General features: G+C 42.3%; 1 long non-coding RNA gene across 1 annotated transcript; it reads right to left on the minus strand.

Moving 5' to 3' along the window:
• Positions 1-2,674: 2,674 nt before the first annotated feature.
• On the minus strand, positions 2,675-5,211 carry LOC131421291 (uncharacterized). The gene is made up of 3 exons (XR_009223790.1): positions 5,096-5,211; positions 4,451-4,544; positions 2,675-4,250 (listed from the first exon to the last, which is right to left on the minus strand). It is a non-coding gene; the product is annotated as an uncharacterized LOC131421291 (long non-coding RNA).
• Between the last annotated feature and the right edge of the window lie 1,270 nt (positions 5,212-6,481).

Genomic DNA, 6,481 nt, shown 5'->3' on the forward strand with positions numbered 1-6,481 from the left:
GGTTTGTCATTTAGTCCACTGATCTTCCATATTCTTGGTTTCCTCTTTCCTCTTTGGTAAAATGGGCTTAACAAGCCTCACCTCACAGGGCTGTTGTTTGGATTAGAATTGAAACAAACAAAGCACCTGGCCTAGTGCCTGAACCAAAGTAGACATGCAATCAGCTATTGTCCATATTATCATTGTTATGCTCAAGTTCCTGTTGGCAAAACTTGGGCCAGAAAGCAAATGTTGACCCTCTAATCCCTTGGCTTTTAGTCCAAATTCTTAAGCTAAATTGGCTTCTGTTTCACCAGTTAAAATATGGAGATATATAGGCCCTGGATTTTCATCTCTTTTAATCTGAGAATCATAGGAATGTTCACTTGAAGATGGTAGAGAAAATGCATTTTTGCTCTACTCTCGACTCTCAAACCCTCCTAAAAATAACAGTATTTTTTTAAAAATTAGTGAGACTAAGAGAGAAGACATACCACCTTCAAATGATAAAGAGAATTGCCACCACTGCAAACCATAAACTATAGAACATACCTGCCAAATATCATCTGGCCTAAAGCTAAGTGGTGGAAGATGCCGAGCAAAGATACACACCACCTTTGATCTCAAGCAGAGTATATTGTCCCTAAAATGTCAACTTTTTGAGCAGTGTAGCCAACAGTTATTTGATTAAGGATCTAGGGTTGTATATAAAATATATTGGAGGTGAGCAATGCTCTTCTAGAGATCCCATCCAATAACATGGATTGCCCAAAGAGCAAACTCCAGGAGTAATCATGTCATTGCCTCCTAGCCGCTAAATACTGTCAGAGGTCAAGTGGAGTCCCAAGAGGGAGGGGAGGTAGCAAATTCAAAACTGTAGCACAGAGAATCTGTGGCCTTGCTGTCAGTTACAGGGACATCTCCAGTGTTGAAAACTGAGGCAAGACATCCTCCAGAGTGAAAGAAATAATAGATCTTGTGAATGGGACAAAAGATTCCATTTGCCCAGAGTTGAGAGTTCAGTCTTTCCCAACTCACTTTTCCCTTGTCCTTCATATAATTTGTCTATAGGTAGTGTGAAAAAATTTTAATTATGAAAATATGTTAATAATACCAAAAACGGGAGAAGAAAAGAGATATAAATTTTTAAAGATATGTATGTATATGTATATTGCAGGAGGAAGTACCCAAGTTGATGGAAAAAGAGCTCAAAGAGATAATTTGACATAATTTTGAAGGGATTTTTCTCTATATAAATGAATTAAAGGAAGACATACAATGATTCAAAGCAGAGATTATCAGACACAAAAAGAACTGATAATCTAGAAAAGAAAGAAATGAAAAAAACAAAGTTAGAGATGAAAGCCATTTTAGAAGCAAGCAAAACATAAACACAATTAATAAAAAAAAAACTTGAAGAATAAACTTGAAGATATCACATGAAATGGAAAACAAAAGCAACAAAAATGATCATAGAGAAGTTAATACATGTGAAAGAGCTAAATAAGAGCCAATATATGTATAATTGGTGCTTCTGAAGAAAATAATCAAACAACTATTTAATGACATCTTAAAAGAAAATTTTCTTAGATAAAGACTAAATTTTATGGAGCAAATAATACATTACATCTCAGGAAAAAAATAATAAAACATGATCAACATTAAACTAAATCCCAGTGAAATGACTGACCCTCAGGGGTTAAAAAAAAAAAAATTATAAAGCCCTCTAAACAAGAGAAGCAAGCTATCCAGAATGAACCCCCGTATTCAATGACAGAATTGACTATTATAAACAAATTTCTGAGGGAAAACAAAGTATCCCCAAACTGCATGCAAAGCCACATTAGCCTTTAAGCATAAGAGTAATAGACACCATCAAGGATGCAATAACTGAGAGACTGTAGCAGCCGTGTCATTCTTTAAAAAATCTACTGGACCATAAACCCAGTCGACAATGCTAAAAATAAAAATAATTAACTCAGGAATAAAGATATGTTGAGACTAGTGGAAGTCATTGAGTCCATTCAAATGTAAAAGTAAGGTAAACAGCTATAAAATGTTTGATTAAAGAACACACATAAATATTTTTTTAAAGCGTAAACTGTATAAATGATGTAACAAGATAAAATTTAAATGTAAAAGTAACAATATAGCTAACAAAAATCAGGGATGGAGGGAGGAGTGATGAAAGGAAGTATAGACATGATAACTTTTTCATCTTTCATGGTAAAAAATCAATAGATACTCTTTAAAGTTGAGATGTTCTAAAAAAACTTCAAGTTTTTTCTATGACTTTTATGTCATTTTTAAAGAAGAAATATTTATCTAAAGATCAAGTTGTTCTTTACTTTCCTGTTGCTGTTGTAATTAAGTAAAAAAGGTATTTGATTTTTATTAAAACCATAATTATAATTTTTCTAGAAATTGATATTCTTTCTAGCTATATTTTAATTTGTTTCTCATTATATATATAAATGTGCCCAGAATAATGATTACCAAATTTTGACAATTGTTACTTCTGAGTGATTTAAAATTAAATTTTTATAAACTTTTTCACTTCTTTTAATTGCTTGCATTTTTTCATATTATCAAGATTTTAAAATAAAAGAAGACTGTTTATCCCTATAACAAAATTTAGCATCTGAGAAGAGCCAGTGAGAGAACTGAATAAGACCACTGGCCATACTGCCACCTATCCCCATTTTCTCATGGTTTCTCGGGCCCGAGTTACACGAGAGCTACATACGTGGTCATCTAATGCTCTACTTGTATGTGTCAATCAAATACAAACCTCTCCACAACACTCTTCATTGAACCATACTACTAGCTAGAGACATCTGATGCTCTGGAGCTCCAGACCATAGGGAATGGAGGTTGGTGAAGAGCCATCTTGGAACAGAGGGCTCTTGGCTTCCGTCTGGTCATCCTTCCTCAATACTGTCCAGTGCCTCCCACTACACTTAGAGTAACACTTGAAGTCCTCTCCGTGTCCCGCAAGGTCTCATAATATCCAGCCACAACAACCTCACTCCCCTATGGCCACTGCAGCATTGTTGCCTATTCCTGAATGCTCCAAGCTTGTTCTCAGTTTAAATCCTTTGCTTTAGCGTTACCTAGAATGCTCCTTCCCAGATCTTCACAACATCTCATCAGACCATCATTTGAAACCATCCCATTCATTCATTCCTTTACCTGTTTATTGTGTCTTCCCTTCACTAGGCTTCAGGAGACAAAGGACCACCTCTGGCTTGTTCACTGCTGTGTCCCCAGTGCCTAGAACTACTCCCGGCATATAGTAAGTGCCCAATAAATACCTGTGGAACCAGGACAGGTTTCATGGGCATGGGACCTGAGCAGTTGCATGTGGCCCCACATCCAGAAGGGCCCTGCACTTGAATTAATGCTCTGCTGTTGCTGTCTTGAGATTCTTAACAATTTTGGGAGAAAGGGTACCATGTTTTCATTTTGCATTGGCCACCATGAATTATGTAGTTGGTTCTGTGTGTGATGAAGAAATAGATGAATAAATGCTCTCTCTAGGCCAATCACCTCAAATCCTAGATATCCTGCAAGGTAGGGAGGATAACCCCTCCACTGCCTGACTCACAGTGCATCGTCGGATCACAACAGAGGGTGTGTAGAAAACACAGCCAAGGAGGATTCAAGACATACTCCCACCCAACACACAGTTCATCCACACAGTTAACCACACCCAACCTACACCTGCAACACTAGGCGATTTTTTTTTTAACTTCAAAGGCCCTTTGCTTATACTGTATGGTCTGTTTGGAACATCCACCCTGCTGTCTGCCTGGCTAGATGCTCACGACCGTCAGGACAAAGAGAGGGTATTTCCTGCTCTAGAAAGCCTTCCCACCGCAAGAGGATGAGCAGACCCTCCTCTAAACTCTTTCAAAATCCTTTGCTGGCTTTTATCATAGCGCTGTTCACCCCATGAGGCAGGGACTGTCATCTGTTCAATTTCACAAATATCTCCTGCTTTTCTTCTCTGTGCCAGATCCCATAGTTGACACCTGGGATCCAGAGATGTCTGAGACTCCACCTGGCAGGACAGACAGACAGGTCTTCCATCTCTTCTTCCATCTCTGCTGAACTCATAGAAGATGCTCAATAACTGTTTGTGGAGTGAACGAATGACTCAGAGTTGGGATTAGGACTGGAGGACCTGGTTTCTTACCAAGTCTTTGCCGTGAATATGCAGCATGACCTTGGACAAGTCATTGGCCCTCTTGTGTGAGCAGTTTCCCCTTCTGTAAAATGGGAGGAGGGAAAGGCTAGATTAGATAATCTCTCTCTTGTCTGCATCCAAGCATCTACAAATAATCGATCAAAATACCAACAGAAACTAGCATTTATTAGGCACTTCTTGCGTAATTGGTACTTCAAATAGCATTTCCTCTAGTCCACTGTAATACATCTTTTAAATGACCATTTCAGGATTAGAATTTACCTCCCTGATCCAAAGCCCGTCTTCCAAACTTCTACACAGCACTGTCCCACGCCTCCAATCTCAGCTTCCCTTCTGTCCCAAGCATCTAGCTGGTCTAAAAACAAAAAGCCAAATTGAATTAAGAATAGGGAGTATGGAGGCTGAGTCAAGATGGCGGCGTAAGCAGACTCGGAACTCACCTCCTCCTGCGGACACAGCCAATTTACAACTACTCGTGGAAAAATTACCCCTGAGACAGAACTGAAAACTGGATAAGACGAACTCCTGCAACAACGGATAATACTATCTGAGGTGGAAGAGGCAGAAAATCACGTCTGGAGAGGAAAAACGCCACCTTCACAAGCCGCCAGCTCACGGCCTCCGGGAGCAGCCCACAGGTACTCAGCCTCCGTGGAGGCGCAGGGCCCTGAGCCGGGGAGCGCCCCCGCTGTGGCCATTTTGTGGACCCAGCACATTCGAGACCTGAGGCATAATATCTGACTTTGCCTGCTACTAAAGCACTGGGGAGCACTCCCAGAAAACCCGGTTCACAAAGAAACTAAAACTGGCTCTTAAAGGGCCCATGCGCAAACTCACCCGTTTCAGAAAGCATCCTAAAATCACCAGAACGAAAGGTGCACAGTGCTTTGGTGACAAGAGACTCACCTAATAGGCCCTGAGTGCATCTCGGTGAGGGGTGAGACCTCTCCAGGGATGGGGACATTGGCGGCAGCCATTGTTGTGGCACGGTGTGGGCGTGCTGACACAGGCGCCATTGGAGTTCTCCCTGAGGCCTGCTAGCCCAGGGTCTGCCCCACCCGCTAGAGCACCGATTTAATCCAGCTCAGCCAGGGCAGGCAGCCCACCCTAGAGACTGGCCCCACCCAACAACAAGCCCTCAGGCAACTTATGGGCCTGCATAGATTGGTGACTGGATTCTCTGCAGCCTGGCAACTGAGCCGACTTGAGCCGGGCAGGGTGTGCACAAGGAGCGGGTGGAGAGTGTGAGGCGGTGGTGGAGTGTGTGGGGCTCCCGCCGTGGAGAGACTGGGTCCGCTTGGGGAGGTCGGGGCTCTCACACGGGGCAGGACTGTGTTGACTGTGTGTGTGGACCTGTGGGCGGCAGGGCTTGTCAGCTGCAGAAGACTTGTGCTTCTCAAAGACCCGCATAGGAGGTTTGCCCCACTTTCCAAAGCCTGAAACGATTGGGTGCTCCTGTGCCTGAGGCCAGCCCCACCCAGCTGCAACCCTCAGAGAGCTGACAGGAGACCTAATAGAATAGAGGCTTACAGCAATTGTAAGGCCCTGAGCCTAACAACGTGCCACGCTGGGGGCCTACTCACTTAAAAGAAATACTGCAACAGAAATGTGGTATTAGAACTTGCAGCCAACTGTGCTGGGGCTCCCCACACCTGATAAAGAGACTGAAGGGCCCACAACAACTACAAGCAGCTGAGCATTACAACAGCTGGCCAGGAGCATAACTCAGCCTCCCTGGGTGCCAACAGGGAGAGCAAACAGGCCACAACAGAAGGACACACGTAGCCCACATAGGGGTCACCCCTGGAACATTGAGAACTGAGGGAAGCAGACTGGAAGCCTCCTAAGGCATCACTTACATAAGGTCACCTATCCAAGAACAGGAGACGTAGCTGACCTACCTAATACGTAGACACAAGCACAGGGAAAGAGGCAAAATGAGGAGGCAAAGGAATACATTCCAAGTAAGGGAACAGGACAAAACCCCAGAAAAGAAACTAAGTGAAACAGAAATGAGCAACCTACCCGACAGAGAGTTCAAACTAAGAGTGTTAAGGATGCTCACTGATCTGGGGAGAAGAATAGATGAACTCAGTGAGAATGTCAACAAAGAAATGGAAGATATAAAAAAGAACCAATCAAAAATGAAGAATACAATACTGGAAATGAAAAATTCATCAGAGAGACTCAAAAGCAGAGTAGAGGATACAGAAGAACAGATCTGTGAGCTGGACGAAAGACTAGAAGAAATTACCCAAGGTGAACAGGTAAAAGAGAAAAGAATTAAAAAGA

This window comes from Diceros bicornis, chromosome 24, assembly GCF_020826845.1.
Source record: "Diceros bicornis minor isolate mBicDic1 chromosome 24, mDicBic1.mat.cur, whole genome shotgun sequence".
Classification (NCBI taxonomy): domain Eukaryota; kingdom Metazoa; phylum Chordata; class Mammalia; order Perissodactyla; family Rhinocerotidae; genus Diceros; species Diceros bicornis.